The sequence below is a fragment of the Cavia porcellus genome, unplaced genomic scaffold (genome assembly GCF_034190915.1).
Source record: "Cavia porcellus strain 051 isolate PalLab524CR breed Dunkin Hartley unplaced genomic scaffold, mCavPor4.1 scaffold_7, whole genome shotgun sequence".
Lineage (NCBI taxonomy): Eukaryota > Metazoa > Chordata > Mammalia > Rodentia > Caviidae > Cavia > Cavia porcellus.
Genome location: NW_026947490.1, coordinates 58977573 through 58992150, shown reverse-complemented (window position 1 = coordinate 58992150; position 14578 = coordinate 58977573). Strand labels below are relative to the sequence as shown.

Below are 14578 nucleotides of genomic sequence, written 5' to 3'. Positions count from 1 at the left end.
TAGGATCCAGCAAATCATCAAGAAGATTATACACCATGACCAGGTGGGATTCATCCCAGGAATGCAAGGATGGTTCAACATACGCAAATCAATAAATGTAATCCACCATATCAATAAAGCCAAAAATAAGAATCACATGATCATCTCTATAGATGCAGAAAAAGCCTTCGATAAGGTCCAACACTTATTCATGATAAGAACTTTACAGAAAATTGGAATAAATGGTCTTTACCTCAATATAATAAAGGCCATTTATGACAAACCAACAGCCAGCATCATACTAATTGGCCAAAAATTGAAAGCCTTTACTTTAAAATCGGGTACAAGACAAGGATGTCCTTTATCACCACTCCTATTTAATATAGTACTGGAAGTACTAGCCAGAGCAATTAGGCAAGAAAGAGAAATAAAAGGGGTAAAGATAGGAAAAGAAGAAGTTAAATTATCATTGTTTGCAGATGACATGATACTCTACATAGAAGACCCCCTAAACTCCATTGAAATACTCTTAGATACAATAAATAAATTCAGTAATGTGGCTGGATACAAAATCAATACTCAGAAATCAATAGCATTCCTATACACGAACAACAAAATTACAGAGAGGGAAATAAGAGAAACTGGACTATTCACATTAGCAAGCAAAAAAATGAAATATTTAGGAATTACTCTTACGAAAGAAGTGAAAGACTTATACAGTGAAAATTATAATACACTGAAAAAGGAAATTGAAGATCATCTCAGAAAATGGAAAGACATCCCTTGCTCATGGATAGGAAGAACAAACATTGTGAAAATGGCCATTCTCCCAAAACTGTTATACAGATTCAATGCAATCCCAATAGAAATACCATCAACATACCTTATAGATCTAGAGAAATAACTCCTAAATTTCATCTGGAACCAGAAGAGACCTAGAATCGCAAAGGCAATTCTAAGCAGCAAAGACAAAGCAGGAGGCATCACAATCCCTGACTTGAAGTTATACTACAAAGCAACAGTAGTAAAATCAACATGGTATTGGAATCAAAACAGAGCTGAAGATCAGTGGAATAGATTAGAAGATACAACCACAACTACGAACACACTCAACCACCTTATTTTTGATAAAGGAGCCAAGCAGGTTCACTGGAAGAACGACAGTCTCTTTAATAAATGGTGCTGGAAAAACTGGCTCTCCATTTGCCGAAAACTAAAGCTAGACCCATGTCTATCACCATGTACTAAATTAAAATGTAAATGGGTCAAAGATCTGAATATTAAAATAGAAACATTAAATCTATTGGAAGACAAAATAGGTAGAAACCTTGGAGACATAGGAGTAGGTAAAGAATTCATGAACAGGACTCAAACCGCACGGGAAATACTTCCCAGAATCAATAACTGGGACCACTTCTTATTAAAAAGTTTCTGCATGTCAAAAGAAATCTCCAGCATAGTGAAAAGAAAACCCACAAACTGGGAAAAGATTTTAGTGAACTCTCTCTCAGACAAGGGCCTCTTGTCTAAAACATACAAAGAATTAAAGAAACTCAGACCTCCGAAATTCAAAGATCCAATCCAAAAATGGGCATCTGAGATGAATATGCAATTCTCAGATGAAGAAATGCAAATGGCAAATAAATACATGAAAAAATGCTCATCATCATTGGTCATTAGAGAAATGCAAATTAAAACCACACTGAGATACCATCTCACTCCTGAAAGAATGGCCAGGATCAAGAAAACCGACAACAAATGCTGGAGAGGCTGTGGGGAAAAAGGAACTCTCCTGCACTGCTGGTGGGAGTGTAGACTGGTACAGCCTTTGTGGAGATCTGTCTGGAGATTTCTCAAAAAGTTGGGACTGGAAATCCCATTTATTCCAGCTATTCCACTTCTAGGCATATTCCCAGAAGAACTGAAAGCATCATACCACAGTGATATATGTGCACCTATGTTTATAGCAGCACAATTTGTAATCGCCAGATCTTGGAAACAACCCAAGTGCCCATCAACTGAGGAATGGATAAAAAAGTTGTGGTATTTCTATACAATGGAGTATTATTCAGCTATAAAGAAGGATCACATTGAGATATTTATCAATAAATGGGCACAGCTTGAGACCATACTCATAAGTGAAATAAATCAATCTCGCATGTGTGAATACCGAATAGTTTCCCTAATGTAAGTAATGATTCAAATATATAAAAATATGTGGTAATCATGATTCCCCATTAGGTGGCCTTGAAGCCTTATAAAGTTTTCACTCATTAACTAGAAAGGCTTTATTCTGGGCTTCTTGATATGAAAATATTTGAAGCTAGAGTATATGAAGTTTTACCCAAATATTTCAAGGAAAAAGACACTATGGTAACTACTATTAAGTCAGGTTATAAGGTGGTGAAGTACTAGGTTATTGAAACAGTCATGCTGTGACCTCTATTGTTATATTGTTATGTCCTGTTTTATCTCAATCTCCCCCTTATTGTTTCAAAAAAAAATTATTTAGTCATTTCTTATGTTTGTCTTAATTAAAGAAAAAATTCAAAAAAAAAAAAAAAGAAAATGAGTGTCTATTTTTATGAAGGTCAAACCCCTTGTGCAAACCACATAGTGAAAGGTTTTGGTTTACAAATAAGCAAAATATAGAAATCTCAGAGATAAATTTCCAAATACACTAAAGACATAGCATGCTTTCTATTACAATTAATAATGTTTTTTTTAAAGCACAGATATTTCTCCAGATAGACTTTTCTTCCTATCCCTTACAGTTTAGAGGCAGAGAGATCACAATTGCTTTTTAACTTAGAGCATCAGCACAAACAAAATCATGTTCTTTGAATTTACATATAATAAGTAACAAATAGATCCTATGATCACTTTGTTACATAGTTGAGTTTTAATTAGAATACTCTAAAAGTATAAATTAAGCTGAAATTATATTTTTAGCTAGGTCCAGTAAAAAGCCATAGCTGAGGCTAACATTAAAAGGCAAGAACATAAAAGGCAAGCAGCACCAGGTGGAAAAAAAAAAAAACAACAACAACAAAAAACCTATTAAACTTGGGATTCTCAGTCCCAGTCTGGGTACCAGCAGGCTTTGAGACTGAGTACCGGACTAGTTTTCTCAGACACTCCATTTCCAAATATAAACACCTAACTAGTTATTTAAAATTCTTCCAGATCTTCATTGTTAGGATTCCTTGAGACAGATCTTTATGACTTTTATGACTAGGCCTCAAATCCAAAACTAGATGGCAGAAATGAGATAATCACGAAGTGTATTATCACTTAAATTCCCCTTTTTGAATCTCTTCAATGATGACACACCAACCTCTACCCAGAGACGAGCCAATTGCTATTGCTGAGAATACACATTTAAAAGGAAACCACTATTTCACTACCAAATAGTTACTGAGATTTCACTAGATATGAAACATGGTAGCAGGTTCCAAGAAAATTCACATGCCAACAGGTTTTCTCTGGAGTTGCTGACAATACATGTGCAGAGGATAGACAAGCAAACTTCCGAAGACACAACATAGTGCTGGACCATTACGGCTAAGATGGGTTATTGTGATGCAAAGTGTTTTTGCACAGAAGAAAAAAATGTTCAAACATTTTGTTTAAATGTAGCAGTCACAGGAGCCATGACCTCAACCTTCTTGAAAGCTTCAGTTTCCTTTAAAGTTACCATAAACAAACAAATATCTGTATAAGAATTGGTGTACTCACCATGCAAACTTTCAGATTCAGGCAAATTCTGTCATCTCTACTTCTAATCAATAAATCACCCAGTCTACCAACCTCAAATCAAACTCCTGGACCTGCCCTCACTCACGGTCACTTTTTAAGGAGAGCAGGCATGAATGAATTGGTTAGTAACTGATCAATTCACAATTCAAGGCTTGTATTAACTAGTCTGAATTAGCAGACATTAAAAACAAACAAAAAAAGCTCTGAAAGCCTTAACCCCAAACTAAAAACTGTTGCACCCATAAAAAGGAAGATTTATGCAACCTGGTCATGAATTTATAGTACACAGGAACCTCGCTATAATTTCCCCTTTCTATCACTAAGGTCATTCTGTAGAAATTCCCTGCTTCCAAACAGAAAATTTCCAAAACATAAACTTTCTAGTCAAAGCATTAAATGACAGTTTCTGCAGCAATTCATCTCAACTGAGAAAGAATATTTTTATTAATGCTCTAGCTTTACTGTGTGTGGTCCATCAGCTCACAGAGTCTTTATCCCAAAACTCTTTAAGGTTTTTGCTTCCATACTTTTCTTTTTCCTTTGTCCCCACCAAATACTCACAGCTAGAAGGGCTCCACTGTGTGAGAGAAGACTGTGGCTGAGATTGGAAAAGCCTTCCAGGTCCTGCTGAGGGCATCGGACCCCATCCAGTCTGTGAGCAGCAGTGGCCACTGAAGTCTATCCTGCAGAAGAAAGTGAGATGGTCCTCAGTATATTTGCATTTCTATGTCATTTCTCAGGCTCTAGGATGAGGTTCCATCAGCATGATGCTCAATATAGATAGTCAAGATGCTATCTGCACATTTTTTAACAAGATAGGGTGGTAGAGAGAACAGAAGCAACCAAACAGGAGTTTTGGAAGAAGATTCAACATGGTGTGGACTACATTTGTGAGTGTTAGGGAAAGGAAAAGTCAAGGGGTTGGGGTGGTTTGAGTGCAACTTCCTTAATGGGCTCCAGAAGGACTGTGTTTGTTTACACACGTCTCCTGTCTGTGGAAGAGAGCAGCAATCATGGATGCTGGAATGAAGGTACCACTTCCAGGTCTCCCCACTTAATGCCTTGGAATAACTATTACCCCCTAAATGCCCAATTTAAATCAAGTTCAGAATTGAATCCTTCTGTTCAAAAGAAAACAGTTTTTCCAAAATCACAACAGTAAGCTCTTTGTTTTCATCTGTTTCTACTGTGTCGAATTCATGGTAGGATTTGAAACTAAAATTTCAAAATATCCTGAGAAAGAAACTCTTCTTGTGTTTCTGACTGCATGGAAACAAAAATAATAAGACAGGCTGAGAGTCATCACGCTTACAGACCAATGCTTTGAGAAATAAAAACTAAAAAGATTAAGTATTTGATGCTTTTTAATCCCTTTTCAAACTGTGTCCATTGCTTCTATTTCAAAATCATATTCTTGTGAGGTTTTCTCATTATTGTTGGCATTGTTTGAGAGCATTTGTGATAATCAACTCTCTTCTAGGGCTTTCTGAGTTTGTTTCTCATGATGCCTAGCCACAATTAAAACAGCTTGGGCTCTGACAATTATACAAATGTTTTGTATCAATGGTTTTAAGAAAGTGTGCATTATCACCAGTGCTGCATGCAGAGTAATCTTTTTCCATTAAGTTTTTATACTCGCAAAGTATATACTTCCATTAAAGAATGTAAACCATGGCCATCCGCTCTAAATAATTTGAGGGTGGACTTTTGGTGGTATAGTTCTAGATGACAGCTAAATTCTCTAGGCATAAATCACTTGCAGCTAACACAACACAACAGATGGAAATTCAGAAAGTGTCTTTAAGTAATATAATAGTATGAAGCACAAATGACTAGACGGTGAGTAAATTGAATTTTTCTAGTAAAAAATCCCAGGAGACCATGGAAAACATTTGTAGTAGTCTATAATAATACACAGAGAGAGAGACAGAGACAGAGACAGAGACAGAGACAGAGAGAGAGAGAGCACTGAAACTGAAAAGCATTGAAGGAAAATCAAGAAGGCATTCAATATGTAGTGCCAGGATTTCAACAGAAATTTTCTCTGTCCGTTCTCCCCTCAGGACATGAGTAGGCAGTCCTCTCAGCTTCTTGCCTCTGGGTGAGGCTGTGCACTCAGCACAGTCAAGGTAACAGAGTGAAGGTGACATGTGTCATTTCTAATGGAGGCAATGAAAGCTAACATGTAATTCTCCAGTCTTTCTATTACCTGCCACTTAAACTGAGGAGTATGGATGGTCCTGCTATGGGCTGGATGAGTTTGACCTCCAGAGTGTCACTACTGGGAGATGCTATGCTTCTTTTCTAGGCATAACCTAGTGGGAGATCTGTAAATCATGGTGCCTCAAAGCGCACAGTATGAGATTCCAATCCCTGCCTATCTTACTTTACTTCCTGAGTTATGTGGTAAGCAATGTGTTCCACCAGACACTCCTGCCTTGATGCATCATCGTCAGCAAAGTTCCAAAGTAGCCAGCCATTCAAACTTGGACTAGATCCTCTAGAACTAGGGTCCAAGGTAAACTTTTCCTTTCTGCAAATGACTTGCCTCAGCAATTTTCCTGTAGTGACCAAAAGTTGACTAACACAATTCCCAAGGACAAGGTGGAGATGTGATTTCCATTTGGATATCTGACCACATCTCGCAATAGAGCAAGCCCCCTGCAGAGCTTGGGGCTTTGTTTGGTTCTACCACTCCACAAACTCGGAGGGGATTTCGTTATTATATTTTGAATCTGTCCTGATTGCTACTGAAGAAAATAAATAAAAAAAGAACAAAACCTTTCCTTATTCACCAGGAAGAATAAGAGGTTAACATTGGTGTAAAGCCCAAACTACGTTTCTGTAAAATGTAGTCATGTAAGGTTATATTTTGTGAGTAGCTGTGTCTATTAATGTTCAGCAAGCATTATCTCAGTTCAAATACGAGAAGAAGAGTATAGAGGAATTCATTAATTTTTCAAAAACAGACAAGTTCTTAACTCAAAGGGTCTGCTGTATGCTTAGAACCCTGGTTCACAGGAGAACGTTTTCGAGGGTGGGGGCTGGTGAAATCATCACAACTCAGCAAAAGAGGAACTCGTGTCTAATTATGAATAGACTGAAATTCAGTAAATAAATTTTTAAATAAACACTATTAGTTTGATAGGAAAAAAAATTATAAAGAAAACATGGGAAACCAGACATGGCAGGGCTTTCCTATAATCTCAGCATTCTGAGAGGATGAAGTAGGAGGACCCCCATTTAAGCCCAGCTCAGGCTGCTTACTAGAATAGCAAGATCCCGTCTGAAAATATAAATTTTTTGTAATAGGAAGTGAAGTCAGGACCTCATGCTTGCCATGCAGTTACTGTGCAACTGAACTTTATCGCTGGCCTTGAAAATTTAATTTTTGTAAAAGGTTGGGTCGTTACTCTGTGTAAAAACCCTGGGTTCAATTCCCAGTATAACACACACACACACACACACACACACACACACACACACAACATACACACACACACGGGCTATGTGGCTAAACAGATCTTGGAGTTACTACTCTTCCTGAATAAGATCATTAAGAAAAAATAAAATGTTCCTCTTAGGTGAATATAGTATCATCTCCTGGAGAGAGTTCCTGTTTCATCTTTTTCTTTTAGATGTTAAATTTTAAAATAATGAAATATTTCAAGTAGTAGTATTTTGAAGAAATTTCAAATTTCAGAGTTAAAAAGCATGTGTCACTGATATGTATCCATTATCCTAAGAACTTTCTCGAATCTTCAGCTATTACCATAAATTTTCAACTTTTCACAGCTTCAATGTGTTATAAGTATCAGTCTTCACTTAAAATTTCTCAATTATCTCTTCCATTTGGATCCAGATTATGCATATTTAACAAGAGTACCACACAAGTGGTATTGGTCCATATCCACTTGTTTATTTGTTGTCTTTATGATCTGACTTTAAAATCTACTTCTCATGGAAATAATATTTTGAAAATTCTTTATAAACCATAACAGTCTTCTATCCACAGCTAGTAAAACTCATGTGTTGCATAAACATAAATGTCAGTTGCTTTTCAGTGTAAATGCTATTAACTTTAAAGGAATGAGTTTGAAACAAATACTCTTTAATTTCAAAAGGGACATAACCTTTGTGTTGTTTGCATTACGTGCAAAGAGCTACCAAAAAAATGTTAATATGTGAGATCGTTAGGAAAAAAAAACTGAACAAATTTAAGCAACATACCCAATTATTTTGAAAAGAATTAAAGTGTGTTTTATCTAAATTTTGTTTCATAAATTATGCACTTTTGTGTTTCCCGTAAGCAAACATAGTCCAGAATTACTGATTCTTCACCAGTGTGGATTCACAACGTTACCTTCACACCAAAAGGTATCCTGCAGTCTAAAGCTGACTAATTTCTGCAAATGAAACTCGACTTACGTGAAGCAGGAGGCTCTGGGTTCAATTCTCAGCACCACAAAAAAAAGCTATAAAAACACCACTCTGTCCAAATTCTTACCTTCCAAATTGCTAGATATTCATAAAATAGAGTTTCTATTAAAAAACTTCAGAAAACTGCTAGTCATTTATTCCTGTCTAGATTATTGTGTTTTATTTTGGTTTTCCAGATAGGTGAAAAGAAGCACAAGGAATTGTGAAAGTCTCTCATTATTGAGGAAACCAGTAAGCATTAGCCGGATGTATTGTAAGACACAGGTTGGTCCATATGTAATAATTAACCTTCAACAGCATCCATGTAGCGAAAAGCAGATCTCTTTCCTAAAAAGCTTTGCATCAAATAAAAAGCTTTTTACAATGGGACACATGGACACTGTTTGCAGATCATGATGAAAAAACCACGGATGTCAATGAAGCAAGAAAATTGTGTATGGTAGGTGGAAGTTCCATAGCATTTGTTAAACTAGCAAACCAGCTTAAGGTGGGTTAAAAACAACTTTGGGGGTACATTATGATCTCGGGGTCCTGACCCACTTCTTCCTTAACCATAGTTGGTCTATTTGTGCTCATCTCTGTATCTGCCAGTATCTTTATCTCTACATGACACCCTGCAGGTTGTGGGTCCCCAGCTGTCATATCTGTCATGCTTTTCACCATTGCCTCGTCTTTGCCTGGATTCTGGGCACTGACATCTGCTCCTCCTTCTCCATGACTATAAACACCGTTTCTTGGCCCCTTCACACCTACTGTGAAACCGGAAAATCCTACTCCATTATGGAAAGATCCTTTTTCTGTGACTTAAAAATATTTATAATTGATATAGTTTTGCCAAATGCATTATTGAGGTCAATAGACATTGTGAATTTTGTACATAAAATCTTGAAAATATTTTACTAAAATACTTGACAAATGGTTGAAATGTATTCTTAAATCTCTAAACATATATATATATATATATATATTAGGAAAAAAAATAGAGCACTGTTATTTGATAATTTCAAAATAGGAAGTTGAATATGGCAAACATTAAATACAAAAGTAACAGTATTAATAGTAATTTTTTAGAAATGAGCATATTCCAAATCTGTACATACATAAATGAATTATTTGGTAGAATTCTATAAATGACTTGGTCATACATTTACATACATTTTCAAATAACATAGAAATTATCATTGTTTATAATATAAAACTGGGACATTACAAGGCAAGTGTAGTTATGGTAAGAAATAATGAAAATACTTTGTTCTTTGAGAATTTCTTTGCAATGGTTACCTTTTGATTAAATTAAAAATGCCAACCAGAGAAATTAGAAATTCATGTGTTCATCAGGAAAAAAAAATGATGGGATTTTCCATGGAAGATCAAGAATCATGTAATATAATTAATACATTTAATTAAGAGGAAGGCAAATATTCTACGAACTTGCCTAGAATCACAATTATAACTGCAGCTTCAGTCACACTAACACTTAACTGGCTCAGTAACTGTTTTTGCTGGGGGCACAATAAAAAATCTTAATTTAATTTTTTCACTATTTTCAGGGTCAGATATCCCCAGCAGGCACACAAGCATTTGCCCAGTGACCTGCACTTTTTAGAAGCATGTGAAGGAGCAATGATAACTAGAATTCTACTGAGCTTTGATTCTGACCCTCTACACTCCCCCTGGCAGTGCATTTAAGTCCCAGCCATAAAAAAAACCTGAACCTTTACTGGTGGATTGACACCAGGAGAATATGCCAGCCTGAAGAAAAAAGTTTAATCAATTCTGATGGAGGAAAGATGGAGTTAGAAAGCCAGGTATAAAATGGTCAGCAGGGCTGCAACAACTTGTATTTGTGTATACGTTTGGCTTGCAAAATATTTCTACATAGATGTCCTTGTTTGGTATTCCCATCAAGTCTGTGATTTAAGGAGTGAAGTATTTTAGCCTTTTTTTGGCAAGTAGCAGTTTTTTAAATTAGTACTTAAAGTGAGATTGTCAAGCACTAGGGCTTGCTGTGCTATGCAATAGCCTTGTACAAGATGAAGTGAACTCCCAAAACAGTCACTCCTGTGCCATTTCTACATCTTTCAACCACTGATAATATGAGTAGGGGGTTGAGCTGTATTATTTAGATGGTTTATTCACAGTTCTGAGCTTGCAGATGAAACAGTAGCCTTGCCTGCTTCTTCAAACAATTTGTGATACATTTATACTATGCATTCTTTGGCCCACCAATTTTTTAAATTCATCATCTGGGGAGGAACCAATTTTCAAATCAAGAAAATGAACCTCTGTTATGGCTCACATCTAGATGTCCCCCCAAAGCCTCATGCACTCATAGATGGAGTTTTGTTAGTAGTTGGATGAAGGTGTGTGACACCGGATCATGGATGTGTGATGTTGGATCATAGGTGTATGACACTGGATTGGTCCACTGAGTGGTGGAACATAGTTCTGGGTATGAATGATGGACTTGCTTTTAAAGAGGGAAGACTCATCCTGGGTGTGCCTGGCCCCAACCAGTAGGCTTGTAGCTTGGATGGATAAAAACGGAAAGAAGGAAGGTTCAGAGCTTCCCGCCTACGGTACAATGAACTGTTTCTGCCATGCCACCATACTTCGGAACCAGACAACACAAACCTCTACAAATTGAAAGCTAAAATAACCTTTTTCTCCTTGAAATTGTGCATGTCAGATACTTTGCCCCAATAACAAAGAAGCTACTAACACAACCCTCTTGACACTGTCCTTGCCTGTTCATTCCACACACTCTGTGAAAAAGCCAAAGGAAATGGGAACAAGGGCATTATACTGGCCATTTGCGTGTAACTTTCCAGAACTAGATTCCTTGTACTTAAATTAAGGGAAGAGGACAAAACTCATGCCAATTCAAGCATGAAGTTTGTAGTTTGGTAAAAATCCAATCTCGCATCTAAATAATCACATGGCTATTAGTATAGCATTACAATTGGTATCTAAAACTTTAATAGAAATAACACCTATCTCAGAATGACTCAGAAATATGAACAGTATGAGCAAATGTCTCTTTCTCCCTTCTCTTCACCTCTGGAATCCCTGGTGCTACTGCCAAAAAAGCCATTCTGGGTAGGCAAAAGGCTTTAGAGAAATTGGAGGTTCAGAAGTAAAGAAAGGAAAGATGCTGTGAAAAGAAAATGCAGCATGGAGCTGACCAGGGACATGTGCACAGGATGAGCTGAACTTCACCGGCCCAAAAATATCTGTCCCCTACTGTGCCTGAAGTTTTAACTTCACTTTGGCATGCTGGCTGCAAGCACATCACTGGGACATCTTTTGGGATAATAAGCGGAGGTTTATTTTTTAATGCAACTAACCCTGGGGGAGTTCAGAGATGGCTGGGCCCTTCATGCATTTGTGTGAGTTGGTCCAATTGCTTTCCTCATAACACCCAGCTGAGACCAACAATCCTGAGTTTAGCAGAGTTCAAAGAGCTGGCAAAGAAAGGTAGGTATTTTTGATGAAAAATAATTGCAAAGAATAAGCTAGTTTTAACTAATGAAGAGGAAGAAGTCTAGAGGTCTGTAAATAAGCACACTAGAAAAACAAAAGTTGCAAACGCTTTTAAATTCTAAATGTTTCCTAGAATTGCTCTTGTCCCCAGAAAAGCAGGTACTGAGCAGGTGCAGTAAGAATATATACTCCTCAGTGACCAAAAATCAGCATAAGTGGTAAAAGAATATTGTTAGATCAAAACACATTCTGCCAGATACTTCGTGCTTTTGAGTGCTAGGTAATATTATCTATTTCACAGTTTCATAAAGATAAGGAACCTGCCCCTGTCAAAGCCACACCCTGTTAGAGCCACCAGTTCTGCATTAAGTCATGTGTTTTCTTATGGCCTCATTTTTTTACTGCCTACTTTGTCACTACCAGGACCCAAAAGGGGAAATAATAATGTCTACACAGCAGTATCATTCAGCTGCAGTTTCTGAGATGCACTCTGGTGAGCCTACTGAATATGAATAGCATTGTTTCTGTGAAAGAAAATGTGCCCTCTGAGTTTCCAATAGCTGGTTTATAAATTAGCCACTGGGGCTGGAGATTTAGCTCAGCAGCATAAGCACCTGCCTGGGAGGCACCAGGTTGTACGTTCAATCCCCTGTACCAAAAATAAATAAATAGATAAACTATCTGTTAGGATATCATTGTGCTTAAGCAGGTTCTGGGTGCCAATGAAAGGTCAGTCAAAGGCAATTCAGTGGACTATAACTGATTTAATTTGGGGTTAACAGTCTGGAAAGGAGTATGTTTAATATCTTCTAGTATTGATACCGCCCTTTTGATTTGCTACTCTTTACTTTTCCAAAATGTTTTGACTATAGAGTTCAGAACAATGGGTTAACTCTTGAACCAAACATGAATGATTAAACCTGTAAATTTAAGAGGTTAGATAATTTTAGAATCAGAATATGAGGTAGAGGGCACACTGCATTAGCAATTAGTTTTTAAAAAAAATAGTCACATAATGAAGTAGTTGATGTGTTAATGAAAGAAAAACACGTTGGGATATTTTAGGAACAAAACTTTAAAGTTTTCCTTTTACCATAATCAATCTGGTCCAGCTTTGGCATTTCCAATCTAGGAGTAAAGACTGAACCCTCATTAACACTGGCTCTCTTATATATAAATTGAGCTATCCAAGGCAACAGTTCAAAACCTTACCTGTTAAAGGGGATGCTTCAGTAGAGTCAGTAATTCCAGGGCACGACATAAATGTCAAAGGATGTGAATAATGTGTCTTGAACCATTATCCTTCTGCCCCATCAGAAAGCTTTTAAAGAAATAAGAGCTAAGGTGGGAATAAAAGGCTTCGGAAAACCTGGAAGTACTAGATGTAATTAGGAGTCGTCTTAAATAACTGATCAAATTGTCAAATGTTCATTGATAGATGAAAGTATAAAGAAATCTCATATATATATATATACATATATATATATATATATATATTAGAATATTGTTTAGCTTTAAATAGGAAGTATATCCTGCCAAATATAACAACATGGGTAATTCTGGAGGACATTACACTATGTAAAATGAGCCAGTTTCAGAAGAATACATACTGCATGATTCCACACATGATTATCTCAAATAGTCAAATCCATAAAAACAGAGTAGAACAGAGGCGAAGAGAGGTCAAAATTGAGAAATATGGAGATGATAGTCAGTCTACACAAAGCCTAAGATGCACAAGATTGTTAAATCCTAGGGAACTGTTTCATATTATACCTATATTAATATTGCACTTATCATACACTTAAAAATTTCTTAAGCTTGTAAATTTCATACTAAATATTATTCCCATGATTAAAAGTAATAAATGGCTTGGCTGTGAGCCCCAGGTCCACTATATCCTACCTGTGTGAGCTATGACAATTCTTTTTTTCACTGTCCTCATTTTAAGGTGAAGGTTGAAAAATGCACATACTATACAGTGGAATCCTAAGGTCTAAATTATTTAATATGTGTAAAAGCATTGAGAAAACTGTTTGGCACAAATTAAGTCCTCAGTCCATGTTAGCTTTTAACTGAATACTGAGACCCCAGTGATGTTCAGTCGCTCTGGATCAAGATTCGCCCTAGGAAACACCATGTAGAAGGACAGGCATAGTTCAGAGCTACAGCACTCGCCTTGCCTGAGTCCAACCCTAACATCACACAAAAACAACAGTGAAAAGGAACAAAGAAAACATAGTGTGAGGCAGCACCAAGTCCACACTCTGCAAGGGAGAAGACAAGAAAGTGCCAAAGAGCACTGTGATCTCCGCACTCCATAATGCCAGCATGGGTGGACTGGAGGCACTGCAGACTGAATTTCATTGCTAACACTTCCCTACTAGTAATGGCATTTTCAGAACCATTGCCTTACATAATCAGTTACAAGAGATTCACCCCTGGCTGGTGAACAGACTTCTCTCTTGAACTTGAGAATATGTAGCCAACACCAAAGATTGACTGTGGTATTAGGGACTCAAGCATTTGTTCCCAAACGCTCTAAAATGGTATCATTTTATCAGCACGTCAGCTACTTAGCGGTGATGACTGACAGGTGAATGTATTTTTTTAATTCATCAGTGATGATACAAGTCATTCTGATCCTAAAATCTTTTTAGGCCCTGAAAATTTCATATTTAACTCTCACTTTCTGCCCTAGTAACATCCTCCCCCTGAAAGCATTCCCTCACACACTCCTGAATTTCACCTCCCGTCACAATCTGTTGCCCTTACAGTCATTCTCCAGGCTGGGACTGTCATAATCTCTCTATGTACAGCTCTGCAATCATCATTTCAGCCCAGAACATTCCAATCACAACTGCCTTCTGGGGATCTAAATCAGGTTATGGTAATGTGACAGCTCATTCAATAGCCT

At 37.0% G+C, this 14578-nt stretch overlaps 1 long non-coding RNA gene across 1 annotated transcript in view; it reads right to left on the bottom strand.

Moving 5' to 3' along the window:
- The window catches only part of LOC134476730 (uncharacterized), a 139901-nt gene that overhangs the window by 98969 nt on the left and 26354 nt on the right, over window positions 1-14578 (bottom strand). The window contains exon 2 of the long non-coding RNA XR_010048536.1: window positions 4300-4421. This is a non-coding gene — a long non-coding RNA (uncharacterized LOC134476730). The remainder of the gene's footprint in view (window positions 1-4299; window positions 4422-14578) is intronic.